At 40.4% G+C, this 19513-nt stretch overlaps 1 protein-coding gene across 6 annotated transcripts in view; it reads right to left on the reverse strand.

Annotated features, from left to right (window-relative positions):
- The window catches only part of CTNNA3 (catenin alpha 3), an 813634-nt gene that overhangs the window by 360993 nt on the left and 433128 nt on the right, over nucleotides 1-19513 (reverse strand). The window contains exon 1 of one of the 6 annotated variants that reach the window (XM_067552604.1): nucleotides 1147-1229. The exons of the other annotated variants lie outside the window; for them this stretch is intronic. The gene's annotated coding sequence lies outside the window, so the exon portion shown is untranslated. Of the gene's footprint in view, nucleotides 1-1146; nucleotides 1230-19513 lie in introns of those variants that run through there. 6 annotated transcript variants of the gene reach the window in all.

Genomic DNA, 19513 nt, shown 5'->3' on the forward strand with positions numbered 1-19513 from the left:
CCTGCCTCATGTTTCTCAGAGCTGGCTGCGGAAATAAGCCGGGAACAAATTACTACCCCATAGCAGCAAGCGGGAAGCAGGGAAAGAATGGAGACTCAGAAGTGAGTCACACTGCCTCCCAGGGCTGCTCCTGGGATGGTACAGTTCACACACCACCTCTTGCTCAGAGCTGTGCCTACCATCACAGTCGAGTTTCATGATAATGTCAATAGCATTATCAGCTCAGTAACTTCATTTATAACAAATTTTACAACACAACAGGGGCTGGAAAGTGCAGCTGGCAAAGGATAATAGAGTTTATGTCACTCACCAGTGTGTCTGCTGATGTACAGTATCTGTGATATATTGCTACTTTCACTTTTAACATCTCTGCCCTCCTCCCTACTTTAGTAATGATAGTGTTCTGCTGCCCACTGTGCAAATGTTTCTCCCATGCTATTTCCTGGTTATTGTCCAAATGAGTTCTCAGAGCAGCTGTTTCCATGGGGATACCTTCCTCCCCTCTGATACCTTTTCTTGACAAACAACTGAATCCATTGTTGGTGTTCTTTTGATAAAGGAAATGAAAATCCCTGTAACTAATGTTACTTGCTGGTCAGACTGCCTGCCATGTTCTATGTGAGCATGAGCCCATGTCCTCGTTCTCTGCAATTTCAGAACTAATGGCAATATTGGCAATGTACACAGATGCTGAGACTTTCTACATTATCCCCTGCTATTTCCCCTTCGAAACTGCTACTTCTGTTGCAGGGTTTTTAGTTTAATTTTTGAGAGACTTAGGCTATGTTCAGACTGACGGCGGCAAAATCGCCGCTGCCAGATCGATCTTTCTTGATCGATTGAGCGATCAGTGAGACCTGCTCAATCGATCAGGAAGTCGACTGAGTAAGTCCACCCCCTCAAGTAGCGTAGTGCTGAGCCGACGGGAACAGCTCAGTGCAGTGAGAACAGCACACAGAAGGGAAGCAGAACAGTCGACGTCAGTTACGCAAACTACTCTGCGTAGTTTGCGTAACTCCCGTCGACTGCCGCCGAATCGCACGGTAAGTGTGACCCAGCCCTCAGACTCAGGCATGTCTCCTCCAGCTCTTCCCTAATGAAGTTCACCATCCACCTCTTCACCTCCCAATCCAGCTGCTCCCTCACCTGATTCTAGTCAAAAGAAGAAAGGAAGAGTCTTCTTCAGTGTTTTTTCTTTCCTTGCTGTCTTTTTTGTCTTGCTTTAGGCTGAGCAATTCCTCCATTTCATCCTTGGGTCCCAAGGTAAGGAAAAAAAAAAAGAGAAGTCTTTTCTAAACCCTCTTCTTTGACACACAAGCAAAAGTAAAGGAATGTGAAGTGATTTTCATTCATTATTTATATCCATGTAGGAACCATTCTCCTTCCATGTAACAATGCAAAACCCTCCGTGTCATGATAGTTTTTTCCACTGTGGATGCAGAAACCAGGAACACATCATTTTATCTTTTCAGACTGCCCCTGTTGCATCTCACAATATTATATAACTTCTATAGTCATGAAGTTAAAATCTCTCGTTAAAGGGCCGCTTCAAAATTAAACCACAAATAAACTTGAACCTGTCCCCTTTTCAGATTCTTGGTGATCTTTAATGAAAGCCTAAAATGGTTATTTTCAAGTAATTTTTATGTTCTTGGGCTTTTTAATTAGAAATTCAGGTCATGCCTATCTGGAAGACTATGGACAACTGCAGAACTATAAAGTTTATGACATGAGAAAATATAAGGAATTAGAACCAGAGCCTGATTCAAAACCCACTGAAGTCAATGGACAGGCTCCCATTCACTTAAATGGGCTTCGGTTGAGGTCCAAACCGAACAAGAAGTTTTATTCAGACTATTTACAATTCTTTGGTTGTTTTAAATTTGATTAATTTTGGCTTGGTTTGCTTCTTATCTTTTTAACTAAAACGTGAGAGAAAAGCTGTCTTTAGTCCCCATCCTGGAAACATTTATGCACATGAGTAACTTCACAAGTGAGTACTCCCATTAAACTCGGTGTGATTACTCAGATGCATAAATTTACTCACGTGTAAGTTTTTCCAGGATTAGGGTCCTCATAAAAGATTTAGCAACCTAACTCTTAAGTAAGGGCTGAGAAACCTCCAAATGTACATCCTTTTATTCCCTTTAGTATGCCTTTGCAAAGACATCACCAAAAGCCTGCAAAACTAAACTCATCTAAAAGTGTTCTTTATTTATTTTCTTTTTAAATTTTGTTAACATAGCTACAGCAAGAGAAGAATAAATTATAAGTAAATCAAACTCCCTCATTTATATCCATTATAATGCAGACTCAGCCCTGACTTTAACAAAGCTTAACAAACACATTTTTTTCTAAAATCAGACCTGACTCAAGGAAGACTTTGAAAGGCAATTTCTGGGAACAGGTGAGTGTATTCACGCGCGTGCACACACACACAAGACAATGGAAAGGAAATTCATGCCCAGTTGAGCATGACTCTTTCATGTACAACATTTCTCGTTATATATTTTTCCCAATTGCTTCAGTTTGAGAATGCCATTTTTATTTCTTATTTATGATGTATAGAGGATGTCTTCAAATTATAGTTTTTTTCATTAAAATGTTTTCTTCTGCTTCCCCTCTCCCTCCCCTCACTTTTGTATTGTCTCGAATATTTCAGGCAGATTCTAAAGCAATCAGTTTGGGGGAGGGAAAGATGCATCTGAGGTTACTTAAATAGTGATGTCACAGAAAGGAAGTCCTCCAAAAATGTTGCTGTGTTCTATAGCAAAGAGAGGAAAGGGATTGCCTAATATTTCTAATGCAAAAACTGAAGCCACAATAACCTCTCTGAAAAAAGTTGAGATAGACTTTATATTTCAGAGGAATCATAAAGGGCAATAACATTTTTAATTTGCTTTCTCAACTTTAAAATTATCTGAGGGACCAGCAGAAAGATACTACAGTCCTACCCACTAATGACATGAAGAAGGGAAACAACCAGAAATGTTATAGAATGATATCCATAATATTAAACTGTCAAAAGCAAGCATAGTGATGTATATTACCAGATGTGTACTTAGAAGCAAGTTTCTAACTTTCTCATACAAAAGTTTTGAATTGAATACCTACCATTCTTCAGAGTAGTTTTGGCACTTTCACAGCAGTAAAATAGGCAGTTAGTTGGAAGAAAGCTCATCCTAAAACAGCAGCATAAAATTTTCCTGTGATGAACTATCATATAAATGTCTTCAAGACTATTTGCTTATAGGAGAGGGGGGTAGGGAAAAAACAGAGTGAGGAAAAATAAAAAACTAAAACTAAACTTAAAACTAAAATTAAAATACTAATTTGCAATAAGTCTTAGCAAGAAACTGCTTCCCTTACAGCCTGATTGAAAGTTTTATCAATAAGCTAAATTAAAGTGGAATTCTAAACAGGCAAGAATACCCAGAGCTAAGTTACCATAACTCTTCCATTAGCTAAGGGCACAATGGCCTGGTATAACTTCGAAAGGTATTTTCTGCAGCAACGCAAAGACATCTTTGTGTATTTTTTCAAGAAAACAGAAGAATCTCCATTGTGGTCTGAGTTATGGGCAATTTAATTTATTTAGAGCCCTTGAATATAGAATGTATCTATACAATATTATCACCTAAACAATATAAAATCAGTTAACTTTTTAAAATTATATTGAGTGATTACAGGAATATTGCTCACATATACAAATATAACATTTCTAATTCTATCTTCATTCCAGGAAACATTTTTGTCTAAGACACACATGATGGGGTAAAGAAAAGTAAAGTATATATTAAATAAACGTTAGAGAAGCAGATATTATATGTTGTTATAAGAAAATGTAAAAGGAAACTTTTCTGCTGTGTGTGTGTCTTGTTAACATAGCTTTCAAAGAAGGTAAAAAGAATCAAAATTGGTTGGTATCTTTTGTACCGTGGATTGTTGGTCTGAGTAGACAACACGGCAAAAATAACCAGTCAGTGTGCCCACTGAAACCTTTATGTGAGTGGATCTCTGTCCAGCTAGCTGGAAGAAAAGGGGCATTACACCTTTAAGGACTCCCTTGCAACAGGTGGAGAAGAGGGAAAGCATACTGGAATAGACAGGAAGGTCAGGATGCAGTTGAGACCAGGTCAAGGTCACTGCATTGCCCTTCCTGCTGACTGGAAGAGATATTTATACCCCAGGCAGCCACAGAGACCCCTCTTTACCAAGATTAGGCTGGAAGCACCCACCCACATACTTGGAATGGGACCAAGTTCTCTTGAGACCCTCTGTGGGTGTTACACTAGTTGCCTTTTTCCTTGGGGCAGCTGGGGAGGAATTTTTCCCTCAGTGCCAGATTAACCAAAGTGAGGTGGAATTTTTTGCCTTCCCCACAGTGGGTCTGGGCACCCAATGGTGTGGTATAGGGGGGTTAGGTATCATGTCACAACTTCTACATAATACTTTTGGTGGATGTGCAGTGCAGGTGCTCAGCATGGAAGGGATATGGTTATTAGATAAATTGGACTGGAAAAGGATTTGAATGAAAGCATCCATTATGGGAGCTATGGAAGGCAGTTTGGGACTCCTACATCTCATCAGCAATGAGTTGACCCTCTCCTCCACGCACTGTACAATTTGTTGCTGGGTTCTCCCATAAGTGAATAATATTGTGATCTAATTAAATCACATCCATGGCCTGGATGTTTATGGAATGTTTATGGATTAAGTAGTTTTAATCATTTGCACCTATGCAATGTTACAAGACAAGGTGCAAAGGATGTGTGTTTAACAAAGGGGAGTGGAGCAACGCAAGACTTAACACCAGATAGGACCAGCATGGATCTGATGATGATGGAAACAGCCTAGTTTCACCCCAGGACTGGGTAATTGATCATTACACTATTCTGCTCTACCTGCTTTACTTATGCTTTATACTTGATTAAGGCGGTAATACAGTAGAACCACAAAGATAAGAATACCACAGTTACGAACTGACCAGTCAACCAAACACCATGTGAAAACAGAAGAAAGCAAATCGGACAGTAGCAGAGGGCGGGAAAAAAAACCAAAAAACAAATACCATACTGTGCCTGTATTGCATCTTAAAGGTTGGCATGCAGAGCAGAAACAGCCCGGGGTCTGCACTGTTTCCTGTAAGTCAAGGGCACTGTTTCACCCCCTCCCATCCCATCCGGTGGGGGAAGCTGTTTTCACACACACACACCCAGTCCAGAAAAGAAAACTGCCACAGGGAGCTGCTGATGCTGCAAGGAACTGAAGGTTGCAGCCAAAGACTGGCCTGGAGCTAGAGTGGGAGTCAGCTGCACTCTGGAGAAGTTTTAAAGGGCCACAGCCTGTGCACCGATGCAGCCCAAGCTTTGCCCCTGGCTGCACTCCTGGATACTGCCAGCACCTCTGGGAGTGCAAGAGGCAGGAGATGGAGGGGCTAAAATTTTCTTATTAAAGCTTTACATTAGTTAAGATTCATAATTAGAACAGTGCTTTTCACCCAACAATGGGTATCGTCTGATATTTTATCTCCCTGCTTATGTTAAAGGGAATTGTACAGAAATAGGCAGAGCAGAACTGAGAAGAATTGAAAAACTGTGCAGATGTGAAAAGAAATTTGTTTCCCCTCTTTGTAAGGAAATTAGTGACTTTCATATTCTGACAAGTTTATTATTTTGAGGTGTGGCAAATAGACAGCTTCACCCTAGTGGGTCTCACGCTTCCACCCCTTGTAGTGGGCCAGAGAGTCACTGGTTACCCCATCTCCCCAGGGAGGTACCTTACTCTGGCTCCCTCCTGCTGGCTGGGGCTAAGGGTGTTCCTCGTCTCTGCTCCTCTGGCTGCAGAGAAGCACTGTCTCCTAGTTCGGGGGAAGTTTCTCCTCCAGCTGCCACAAGCCTTCTGGCATCTTCCTCCTCCTGTGCTCTCCCCCCCCTCCCCCCTTTAGGGAAGGCAGGGTTAAAGTACACCTGGACTAGCCCTTCATTGGGTTCAGGTGTCTCTAATGGACCTGCAGCAATCTTTCCTCTGCCTGCAGGGAAAAGGGCTTTTAGCATTCTTGGGCTCACATACCGGCCCTGGTATGCCCTTCTGTGGCCTTCTGGCCTGACTTTACCACAGAGGCTAAACCAAGCATCTCTATGATCCCACTCACTGTAACTCCTAGAATGGATAAGTTATCTTTTAGGGAAAAGAAACAGTTTACTCTTACAGTAAAAAGGAAGATAATGGAGAATGATTTCCCTCCTATTTGATTGCTCTAGGATTTCTGCCATACAGATTTTCAGCTACAATGGACACTGCCGTGGCAAACATTTTCTCTCACCTGTTGTTTATTTTCCTACATACATAGCCTCACCCAGTCTTCACTAGAGTTCTGTGAAACTGTCTTAAAGCTGTTTTAGGCACATGTTAGCCATGAGAGCATGTGTCTTAATTCTAGGCAGGAACCATATGAAAATGTGTCCTTTTCCATAGAGCTCTATCCTGAAGCCTGGCAAAATACATTGGTTAAGTTTCATTTTAAGGATTTGGATTTATTCAAACCCACACTTTAGAATGAAAGTCAAAGGGTAAGAACCCATGCAGACTGAAACCATAAAAATGGCCACACTGCGCCTTTAAGCAGGAGTGGAGCAGGTGAAGAAGGTCATTGTCTGGCTTGCCAGGGGAAGGGGTATAGGGCTTTACGGGTGGAGGTGAGAAAGGGGCTCAGAAGCTGCTGAAAAAGGGCAGTGGGTCAGTTTAGCACCACTGACTCATCCCCAGGGACCAGAAGGGCTGGGGAGTTGATAAGGGGCAAGCCTAGTGGGAGAAGCCCCTTTTCCCAAGACCCAGAACCACCCTTGCTCCCCTTGAGGTGGCAAAATAGCAGGTTTGATCAGGACCTGCTGCAGCCACTATGCTAGTCACTCCTTTCAGGGGGAGGGAAGGGGGCGGCAGGCTGGGAAGGAATTTCCTCCTCACCACCAGACTGGCCAAGGTGGCGGGGCGGGGGGTTATTGCCTTCCTTCAGCAAGTTCATGGGGGCTTTTTTATGGTGAGTAGGGAAGAGAGTTAGGCTATGATGTCACAACTCATTATGCAAGTGTGGGGCAGATGTCCAGTGCAGGTACTCCATGGGGAAGGGATACAGTGACTAGATCAGCGGTTCTCAACCTTTTTTTCCCCGAGTACCACTCGGATCAGGTACAGTCAGGTCAAGTAGTACTTGACCTGACTGCACCTGACCCGAGTACCACTCGGGAAAAAAGGGGGGGGGGGGACTTTCTACAGTGGCGGGGTTTCGCGGTGGCGGCGGGTTACATGGGGGGAACAATGCCCTCCGCCGAAACCCTTCCGCCGTTTGCCCCCTTTCGGCGGCAGGGTTTCACGAGGGTGGGTGGGTGGGCACTTCCCGCAGCAGATTCGGCGGCACGGTACGGCTCGCGTACCACCCAGCCTTCTCCGAAGTACCACCGGTGGTACGCGTACCACCAGTTGAGAACCACTGGACTAGATAAATGGCTTGGTAAAGGACTTAAAAAGGAGGTATTTGTTAAATGAATGGAACTGTGAAGGGTTCAGAGCTCCTCTGAATGGCACAGCAGGAAGCCAAGTCACTTTTCCTTATAGCCCACTTCAACTCTTATTCGCGGGGGGTATGGTAAGGTCCCAGAAATGGGTTCCTGGGAGAGCAGGATGGAAAAAAGGGGGGGGCTGATGGAAGCCCCCAGGTAGATGTTGAAATGATCATGGAGTTATTTGCACTGTACACTTATCTGACAGGTAGTCCCAGACATCTAATAATAAAATCGTGGCCTGATGAAACCATATCCAGTGTCTCCTGTCCTTTTGGGATAGCCAGACAATGTTTTCCATAAACTCAAGTGAACCAAGATCTTTGCACAATTCTGTACATTTACCTAATAAAGGTATTGAATAGGTTACACAATGCTGTTCACACAGAGTAACATCATATTGGAATACGATTTGTGGATCTAAGTGCCCATGAGTCACTTAAAATATACTTAGGCATGCAAATACGAGTTTTAAAATAGTCAGACCTCAGTGTCTAAGCCACACACTTTTCAACTGGGCACTCAGCAGAATCCTGTACATATACCAAATTCAGGTTCTCTTTTATTTCCTCTTTATATGCACTGTGCATATGGAGGACTAAAAGGCATTGTACTGCAATCAAATTTTTTTCAGAATTTGTCAAAGTAAATAAAGACACTTTACCCTGTGAATGCAACCTTTCCATACATTCTTGAATAAATTATTGATATTCTTAGACACCACTGGTATAATTCGTTGAAGGAGTCCAAGGTGTTATTTCATGAATCCAGTGGTTAACTGCTTTCAATACCCAAATGTAATTAAAAATTAAGTATTGTTAACTAGAGGGCATCTGTTCCATTACTAATAGTTTCTGTTATTAGCATTTATGTGGGAAAGAAGGGGATTGATAAAGGAAAACTACATAGTGATTGCCAGAGAAAAGGCTGTTGCATAACTATTTATTTAACAGGCTGTACAAATTGATTTGGACCAGGTGAAACCTTAGCATTACTGAGGATGTTGGCTTATACTCTCAGTATGAGTCTGAAGAACCTGAGCTTCTCTATTGTAAAGAAAAAAAAAAAAAAAGGATAGCTGCTACATTTAACAAATTGTCCTAACCAACAGAGCAAGGGGGTTGTATGTGAGAGCATGCAGTGAAGACAACTAAAAATTACAATCTCCCCTACAGGACAGGGATTTGCAGAATCCTGCAGAGGATCAAATAAGTCTGCTTTACAGTGCATTGTCCTCTGCAGCACCTTGCAGGAATTCTCTGCATTTTTCAATTACTTATTTTCATAAGAAAAAAAAATAAATATCTATGAAAAATATTCAAATTGATCAGTAACTCAGCACGCAGCATTCTTGAGGAATTCAACAGAAGGGACAAACTTCAGCAGGAGCTACCTTTCTGTAGAATTTTAAATTACAGTTTTTAAAAGACTATTTTATCAGGTAAGATTTAAAAGCTTTATGTTCCATTTTTATTGAGGTGTTTACATTCCTAATTAATCAATAGACTCACCTGCTGTCAATTAACCTAAACCAGTGTATAACAACTGATTAGGAGGAGGGCGTAAAGCAGAAGACAATAACCTAACTGAAAGAGCTCAAAAGGAGGTGTCAGCAATAGAAAAGCAAGTTAAGAGTTGCACTGTACAAAGCTAGGAACAAAAGAAATATTCAGCAAAGGCTTGAAATAAAAATGTACCTGGTACAGATCTCATGTTGATGCATCATTAGTAGGCAAAGAATAAGCCTTTAACAGATAAGCAGCAGATGAGATCTAATAAAGTGATAATACATGGAGGAAGATTCCTTGGCATTAGTACAAAGCTCAGGAAAGTCTATCAATATACAGAAAGAAGGAAAGCATCCTATAGATAGGAACCATTATACCTTGTTGGAAGGATTGTGGTTACTCTCCTGGTAAGACTTCTGAGGATTTAGAAAGATCTTCATGTTGTATCCTCATACTGCTTCCTGCCACATCTGTGCACATGATTTCCCAATCATTGTACTCTACCAGGTTACTGGAAGAACATTTGCGCTTAAGTAGCTGTCATCACAGTAGATGTTTCATATCTTGAGATTCTCGGCCATAGTCACAGGTACAGGGGTCAGCTTGATTATTGTGGCTCTAGAAAGGCCAACTCCAGTGTGGAGTCGATTAAGGCAACATCATATAGTCCAGGTATGATCTGCACCTGGTGGTACATGCTCAAATGGAAAGCCATACAGAGCAAAGGGGAAGATGACCTGTGAAGAGTTCTAGGCCTACCAAATTTAAGGAACACAGAAGTAAGGTCTTCAGGTAGACATGACCAGTGAAAAAGAGCTAACATAAATGCTCACTAACACACAAGTTAAACTGAATGATCATTTGCTGAAAGGATTTTGTGGTGATACCATTTGACTTGGTCTGTATACAAAGAGAGCGAAAGGAAATCTTTAAATCTAATGACGTGTCTGTGAGCTTCATGGAGTATCCATTGCTGAACTCTAGAGACATTAGATTATTTGAATTCCATGACAAAAAAGTTAGATAACTTCAGAATAGGTTTTATTGGGGGATGTTATGTTTTAAAAGTATCTTTGTAATATCCCTGAAATGAGACCGAGAACAATGTAGATACCAGTGAATAACAGAGGCTGGCTTGAAGACAGGGCTGTACTATAGCTCATGCAATGTCATTTTAGGGCACCCCACTCTTTCTAGTATTCTTGACCCACTTGATGTTTTAAGATATATATTGGTACACCGCTTCAAGTGATGAGATGGATAAGCAGCAGCAGAATGCAGACGGCTAACAAAATGTCTTATCATATGCATCACTTGTGTAATGCCATTGACATCAATGGAGGTGAATATTTCCCTTTGAAGTTTTCCACTCATATTCAGTGAAGTGATTTTTGCACAGACTGTGGCCAATCAATTCATTCTGTAAATCTGTGCATTGTTTAATTTTTTTTAAAAGTTTTAAAAGATGTTAAAGATGTAAACACATTTTTTCAGACAATTAATGGAAAAAGTGAAGTGAATAGAAGTTATACATATACACACATATTTTACAGAGGGAGAGAGAGAGAGACAGACAGACAGACAGAGACAACATTAAAATAATGTTATTTAGATTAAAGTAAAAAACACTGAAGAGTTGGGAAAATGCCACATGACACAGTTGCCCATGCAACTTTAATTCAGCCTTCTTGTGCAGCTACCCTGTTCACTGAATGAAACAAAGGTCCTACAGAAAAAAGTAAAGCAAGATCATGTAATTAAAGACTGTCTCATAATGCATATATACCAGGGGGCGGGAGTAAGTTTCCATGGGCAACAACCTTAATTCTGGCATCGCCTAAAATTTTGAGTGCTTGACTTTGCAACACCAACATTAATTTATTGTAAGAATTTGTATATAATACACATCAGATAATTCCTTTTCTATATGTGATACCTTACACGGAAAAAACAACAGTGCTGAATGCTATTTTTCATGGAAATTTGAATATAAGAAGATGTGCACATAAGTGAAGTGCACAAAACCTTCTGACAAAATGTATTTGAGAGCCATATGTTCAAGTTTTGCAAAGTAAAAGTATATGAAACATATTTTTTTGGAACAGACTTGCTAATACTCATCCAACACTGTGTGTATAAACATCCTGTGGACAGTACAATTCACAGTAAAATTGAGAATGAGATTTTGAAATACGTGACAAGGTGATGATTAGTAAATGAGCACATCTTACTTCTGCAGAAGTTTAAAAATATATGTAAAACAACAGAAAATGCCCAGCACTGAATTACCAGTACAGCTGGTTTGAAAAGACAAAAAATTTTTAGGTAAGTTTACTTTCACAACTTTTCCCCATTTTTCATCGAAAAAGATTTCTTAACCAACTGCTTTCTAACAAAACAAGGAAAAATGCATGGGTTGCATTTTTTTTAAATGGACTGGGGATGGGTGACATTTTCTTGACAAATTGTTTTTGCATCAAAAAATGTTTTTTTGGAGAATTATTTGCCAAATTTGATTTCAGGTGAAAAATATTCAAAAGTGAAAAACTTTGTTTAGACTTTTTCATTTGAAACATTTCATTTTGACTTTCCAATTCAAAATGGTATTTTGATTTCAAACTTGGCCAATTAAAAAAATAAACAACAAAAGGGAGAAAAACATACAAAAGGCTTAATCAAAATGAAACTAAAAAAATGAGTTTAGAGTCAACCATAAACATTTCAGTTAACTCAAAGCAACAAAAAAGCAAAAAACATTTGTTTTGAATCAATTCAAAATGATTTGGTTGATTCAAACCAAAATCTCTCTCAATTCAGTGAAAAAATTTTTAAGAATTGTTTCGAACTAGAATTTCATTTGGAAATGAATTTCATTTGCTCAATTCTAAAATGAACTCAGTTCAAAATCTAAAACTGAACCATTTACTAGTAAATCAAAATAGAAAAAACTCTTCATTGTAAACATAACTTAATTATACATTAATGTTTGTTTAATATCTAGCTTCACATAAGTATAGTGTCCTTGGGTGTATATACCCTATGCTGACCCACCACCAACCAAGGGGTTAATGCAGTACTGCCAGTTAGTGCTGACTGGGAGAATAAAAGAGCTGGGAAACAGAGGGGTGGGGCAGCTGCCAAAGGAGCAAGCATTCTGGAGAAGAGAACTCCTACCAGTAAGTTGCTGCAAGTCACTCAGAGACAGCACCTGAGAAGGGACATCAGGACCAAGAGGCTGAAAAACCTACAGAAACTAAAGAAGGTAGTGCATGGCTGGAGTAATTGAGTCTGGCGCTGCCTGTCTGGGTTAAGGGCCCTGAGCTGGAACCCAGTGGAGTGAGTGGACTTGGACTCGCCTACCAACTCCCTGAGACACTTAAGAATGGAGAGAGTTTTTCAGAACCCCAGGTGCCAGGAACTGACTGATAGCCCTGCCAGACCTAGTGAACTCAGTTGCAATGCTCTTCTTGGCCAAAGGGAGTGCTGTTGCACCAACAAACCAGGCCACATCTAGGTTAAATCAAAGGAAATGAAGCATACAACATATACATACTAAAACTACAATTGTTGCCTGTATATGAACTTTTGCTGTTATTTCTTTGATGCAAGTATTGAACAGTTTTATTCTAAAACGTATGTGCCCACATTACTGAGAAAGCACAGCAAGATTTATGCATACTACAAAATCCTGATGTTTGCTTCTCTCTAGATCATGTGTTCCAGTGCAATTGCAACATCTCTAACATTACATGCGAGTTTTATATATTAGAAATACAGTAAATATAACTTAAAGCAATGTCTATACTAAAAGTCACTAAAATCTAATGAAAAATGAGAATAAACATAAATGAAAAAAACATTAGGTCTTAATATGCTGATATTCTGAGACATCTCATCTCAGTAGGCTGTATTATGTAAAGCCGAGCCAGGGCAGACACCTCACTGTTGTGAGACAGGTGGATATAACAGGGACAGGGCCACTTCCATACTTAACAGGAGGTTAACAGGTATTAGGCCACCTCCAGGAGGGTATCAGGGATTGAACTACCTCCATATTTCTGGCTGATGTCCTGCTAATAAGGTGGAAAGACAAAGGGTAAACAGAGATGTCCACCCAATATGGGATAACAGGGCGGACACCTTTGTATCATTGTTAAATCCAGCTATATGTGGCTGAAGAACTGGATATAATTTATGTGAATGTTGGTATTTTTGTTTGTGGGACTTTGTGTGTGTGTGTGTGTGAGAGACAGGGCAGGGGTTCCCTCACCCTGGATTCCTTACTGTAAACAGTCCTCACACAGAAATCATAGCAAGTTCAACACCACATGCTTTATTTACAATGTGAATATAACAGAGGGAGCTGGACATGTATTGCATGACCAGAGGAACAGGAAGCAAAGTGGGATCCTGATAGTGCTCCAATTTTTCCTCCAGGCTGCCAGACTGGCTGGGTGCTTATGGAAAACAAGCGGAGTCCACATTCTTCTAGGGAAACACCTGTACTTACACCAGAGTCAAGAGTTGTTCCCACTCCAGCTCCTAGAGCACTGACTGAGCCAGTGTCTCAGCCTCACACCAGTCAGCCCATGGAGAAGCTAGTCACTTCTTCTCCAGTGAAGTGGAGAAGGCAAAGAGGTGAATCGACTTTCCGAAGGGGGAAAAATCCCAATAGCCATAGTGCAGGCTAGAAGCCAAAATAAAGAAATGTTGTCAGGTTCAGAAGGAACCAGGTGGCCCCACACCTTACCTCACATCCCAAGAGAGTCTTGCAATCAGGAGTGAGCAGACCCTGCCTGGGGCTGCAGGTGGTTAAATAGTACAAGGAGTCAACCAGACCCTGGGAGCAGTTGGAGGAGTAGGCACTGATTATGAGACTACTAATAGTAATGTAGCAGCCCAGACTCAGATCCTACATGGAAGGAAGCAGAACTGACGGAGCTCAGCACACTGAACCTCAGTGAAGAACAAATAGTTAAGCAGAGAAACAAGCTGAAAAAATGTAAGAGCTGTGTTGCAAGGACAAGCCCTTATCAAAGTATATCCTCCAATACTTTGGGCATGCAGGATAGGGAACAGCTGGACAACTCTATGGAGAAAACTCTTTCTTTCTTTCTTTCACTGGGTGAGTGGCACCAAGGCAGAGAGTGGGAAGACTGCCTAGGACTACTGAATAGTTAAATCTCCCTCAAATGGGAGAAACACGGACAGTGACATGGCCAGAGAGCTAGGCCATGAAGAGGACGCTGTAGTTCCGGAGGCTGCAAGAAGGGCTGCAGATGGACAGCAGAGACAGAGTGATTTTGTGCAAACTGTGGACGAGGGGGCATCTGTCTGGAACTCATCCCAAGTACCAGGAGGAGGCGCCAGGCTGGCAGTGAGTGGTGCACCCCATGACATACCCGTTGCTTTTTCCAAGAACGTTTGAAATTGTTAGGGATTCAACAAAAATTGCACATCCCTTACCACCCACTATCAAACCACTAAATTAATGCTGAGGAAACTGATGGATGCTAAAGACAAAAACTAGGATGGCAAGATGCCCGCAATGATAATGGCCTTTTGAGCTATTCCTGCAGCCTTGACTGATCAAATCACCCTTTGAAGTGATGACAGGATGAGAAATGAGATTGTCTGAGCTTCTGAACTGGCAAACCAGTGATTCTCAATTAGAAGGGATCAAATTGCACACCTATATTCAATCTCTGCATGCTCACCTGCAAAATTTACATTGGTATGTGGCAGTTAAACAGGGAAAGGTTAGAAGAAAGTTAAAACCTACTTTGATCTAAGACAGAAGGAGAGTAATTGGGAAGCTCATGATCTGATTATGCTCCTATTGTATGCAGCCCCAGTATGTAGTCTGTGTCACTGATGGCTGGGCCCCTATAGTATTATCAATGAAACTTAGTTTCTCTGTGTATAAGAGTCATGTTCTGGTCAAGCGATAGTGATAAGATACATCATGCTAATCAACTAAATCTGTACCAGAAGTGCAATCTATTCCAGCACATATTGGATGATCCTGCTACCATTGGAAATACTAGTCCCTGCTAAGATGTATCTGCTCCTACAGTGCTGTGTTAGTGTCCTGACCCTGTTGTGCAAGGACAGTGATGCTTTCACCATCACAGGCCTTCCCAGCTCCAGAACCAAGAATATATCATCATCTGATTTAGATCATATGCTGTCTCCTGAATAATATGCGAAGACTGCTAATGAGGGCATGAACTTTCATTTATGGCCTGACATACCAGTGAACTCCTTTGCTCCAAAGGTCACAAACTATATATCACAAGTACAGAGTTCAGTGACGTTAAATTCAGCCTTGGACAAGGTCTGGTCAAACCCATCCCAGGTAGACAGAAATTAGAGAAAAGGAACCAGATAGATTGTTGGAGTTTATTTGTTTGAAATACAAGGCAACTAAATTCACTATAGGCAGCACAGAACTGGATCTTGAAAAGTAACTTGCATAGAAAGGGTAGGGGTCTTGTGTATGGTTTTTATCAATACCTGAAACTCATGTTCTTAAAAAGGCTTTGTCTGTGGAAGAGTTAAGCGAAAGAAATTGCAGGTTGGCTGGGAACAGGAGCACAGACCTGTTTTGTTCAAATTCAAAAGGTGACGCCACAGCTGTGTTCAATTTGTTACTGTTTTTGCTTTTAATAAACATCATTACTCAAGCAATAGCAGGAACTATGTGCAAACTGTAAATCAAAACAGGATAGAAAGGAATATGTTGAACCAGCATGTGCTCATTTCTCCCCCAGTACAGAAATTATGCACTCTTGAAATCCAAAACATTTCTTGATGGATCTGAGGCTGTGACAGTATTTTACCACACTTGATATCACTTACAGAATTTATGGGGAAATGTTGCTCCTTACATTTAGGTTTTACATTATATTTTGTTAGAAACCAAGACAATCTCAAACATGTGCAACATAGAAGTATTAAGCTTTTATTAAAAGCTACCTCCTGAAGAATCACCCTATATAACGGCATTCAAATACTTCCTTTGGAAGATAAATACATGTATATTCCACTTGGAAATCAAATAAAAACAAAAATACAAAACTACATCACGATGCATCTGCAAAATGGGCTAGCCAAGTTAAATATATTGGAAGAGACTGTTGATAAAGCTAAAATGGTAAATGAGAATAAGTTTCTAAGTAACACAAAGCAAACACTTTGCTTTCATTTTTATATGTAACTGAAATACCAAACAGTAAAATACACAAGAAGCAATAAATGATATATGATAAGAACAAGTGAAGAAATAAAAACTAGGTTACCAGAGTCTGAGGTCTAGTACAGAATGCTCAACACAAGGTACACAAACTAAAGCAATCATCAGTTTTTGCTAATATTTTAAATGTATCTGAGATTTTTCCATGAGCTGTTTTATACTAATAATGTCCCAGCAATTATAAAATATTGAATTAAAAATCTTCATCACTTAGAAACCTGTAACATCATCCACACAATAAATGGCAAGAACAGACACAGCCAAAAAGTGAAGGTATCAGCCTTCTCTGGAGACTCAGACAGTAAACAAACACCTTTCCACTTAAGGAATGAATCTAGAAATGGAAGACTGAGAGGGGAGAATGAATAAGACAGATGGAATGATGTGTTGGGAAGCCTAAAAAAAGAGGGAAGAGAATCTTCAGTTTTAAGCAGGTTTACTGTTGAATGGTGGGAGATGATGTTGCAGAGCTCATTGATTGATCAGATATTGCCATACTCTCAGAAGGGAAACTGAGGCACAGGCACAAAATACATTGGTTCAAATTTATCTCTGCTTTTACAGAAAGTATTAATTTATCCAAAGTATCTTTGAGAGACTAAGGCAAATCTTCTACTGACTGTGGGTCCAATCCTGCTCCCACTGACTTCACTGGGGCTGAATCAGGCCTTCGTCACTGTTCACTTGTATAGACAATGGTCTGCACTGTAAAAAAAAGGGGAGGGGAGGGGACTCAAACTGTAAATCAAAGAATACTGAGCCAATTCTTAGAAGGAGGAAAAGCCAATTTCAGCATGTGGTTGATTCATACCTTAGCATAGAAATGCCATCTGTTTAGAATATTCAATTTCTGCTTATGTAAGCATTGATTCTGAAGCACCCAGACAACCTTTGTACCAAGTTCTTAGATTTTAAAGAAAATGAAATCTATTAAATTATTGTATCCAAAGCAATTGATCCTCTTAAATGAATTCTCTTGTTATTACAGGTGTTGCAAAGTGTCACATGTAAGCATAGAATGCTCAGGCTTAAACTCTAAAAATTGGAGATGCATTCATATAAAGGATGCCAGCAACCATCAGTGACCTCGTCAAGACCTTAACCTACATAGCAGTCAGTTGGAGTCATTCAGCATAGCTCCAAAATCTCTTTAGTTTTTGGATGTATGCCAAAATAAAATTAAAGCATTTCCTATTCAATTTTGCCAACTACAAGAACTCATGCACCTAAAGCTCAATGACTATAAGTTGATTCAATTTGCCATTTAAGACCAGGGAATTTTGTAAAATGTTTCCTGTCAGCAGCCTGCAGTTAACCTCCCTTTCTGCCTAACGACTATCAAAATGTTATGCTGTAAGAATTTAGACCTGCTTGGAAACCTTTTAAAAAATCCAATCCACCCCTTTCCAGGATGCAGATTAAAAATGCTGAACGTTTTATTAAACTTTGCTACAGGATCAAAAGTTAAGTTACTGGAGTCCATTCCTCTCATTCCTTTGTGCATTTATGAAAAGTCTTGAGCCTATGAAAGGTAAGCTACATCATTCAAAGAGTTACCAAGAATCTCTGTCATATCACATAATGTGGTCTGTTCAGTATTATGGCACTCATCTGTTTCTTTGGTCTTCTCATATATTGTTATAATTCCTAGATCAATTACTGTAAAGAATTCTTAAGACATATCATAGCTTTGAGCCTCTGATTTCCTCTGCCCCAGACAATGCCCATCCATCAGCATGTTCTTCCTATCTCCTGTATGTGTCTTCAAGGAAGGAGAAAATGTCTGTTTCAACTTCCAATGTCTTCTGCGGGCATCTTTCTGAGGTACAGAACAGTGTGGGGTATGTTCCAAATTTTCTCTGCCTGGGGGCTGAGGTGTGTGATACATTGTACCCCGAAGCAGCACACTGTAAACCCCATATTCATCATTCCAGTATGATTGTAATAATTCAAACTAAGCATGGCATATAAGATATCTAAAGAACGGTCATAATCTGCTGTCAAAATATGTGCACTATTAGTGTGTATCAAGCGATAAGATTTTGCTGTATAGTGGCTAGAGAAATATGCTGTATGTTTAAGAGGCTCTTCTGCAAGGGCAGTGGTCCCCGCCCAGGTGAGTGTGAAGTGACGACTACTATCCAGCAGGGAATCTGTAATGGTATGCAAAGGATTTATAATACAATGACAGTTGTACAAGACTACAGAATGGAGATTGTTCAACTCTATGACTCAGTCACAAGAGAGAATGCAGGGGGGGGAAGCGGGAGGAGGATTGAGTAAGCTTGTCACTCAGCAATGGACATGCATGGACTCATGTTTATTAGGCACATGGTCAAGAGATATAAAGAAAGGGACAGAAGCCGCATGCCTTAGCCTTTCCACTCATCCTATGCTGAAAGCAACAGAGACACTGGAAAGACAAAGACTTGAACTGAAAGAGACTGACCCCCAAATATACATGAACCAAATTTATTTCCAGGTTATAATCAGTTCAGAAAAGTTCTGCTCAGATCCCTGATCCCTTCCCCCACCTTATCCCACACACATATACAAGCTCCAACTCTCTCCTTGCTCATTAACACCCAAGGAACTTTAAATACCCCTACTCACACACACACACTTTTAAAGAATAATAGAGTTTTCCTTTATTGTAACCTGTCTAGTGGACCCCACAGCTGCTCCTTTAAAATGTCTTGGCACCACTGCTGTCCTCATTAATGGGCCACCTCTGAGTATGTGAGCTTTTAATGGATAGTTCAAAGCTTATGCACTTTAGGACTTCCCCTCAAGAGCCCTTGTAACATTAGGCTTTATTAGTAGAAATACATTAAAATAAAAACATTTAGTTTTTTGTTCATAATATTAGTGTATTTTGTTCATAATATTTTAAAAACCAAGCTGAAAGTTATAAATTGTATCATCACTTTACAGCTATTTCTCTGACCTGCAGTAACTCAAGTTCAGACTAAAACAGGCTAGATTCAAAACACAAGCTTTCCTGCAGATGCTCTTATTTAGTGTAACAGAGAGAGAAAAAGACAGAAAGAACACATCTCTGAAAATACAGGAGTAGGCCCCCTGATGGGGGACAGCAAAGGGGCCAATTGCCCAGGGGCTTGGTAATTTTAATAAGGGCCTGGAACATGGGCAGCTGGGTGAAAGCTTCCCCTCAGGGAGGCTATAGAATC

The sequence above is a fragment of the Emydura macquarii genome, unplaced genomic scaffold (assembly GCF_026122565.2).
Source record: "Emydura macquarii macquarii isolate MOO-44397 ecotype Brisbane River unplaced genomic scaffold, CSIRO-AGI_Emac_v2 contig_1390, whole genome shotgun sequence".
Lineage (NCBI taxonomy): Eukaryota > Metazoa > Chordata > Testudines > Chelidae > Emydura > Emydura macquarii.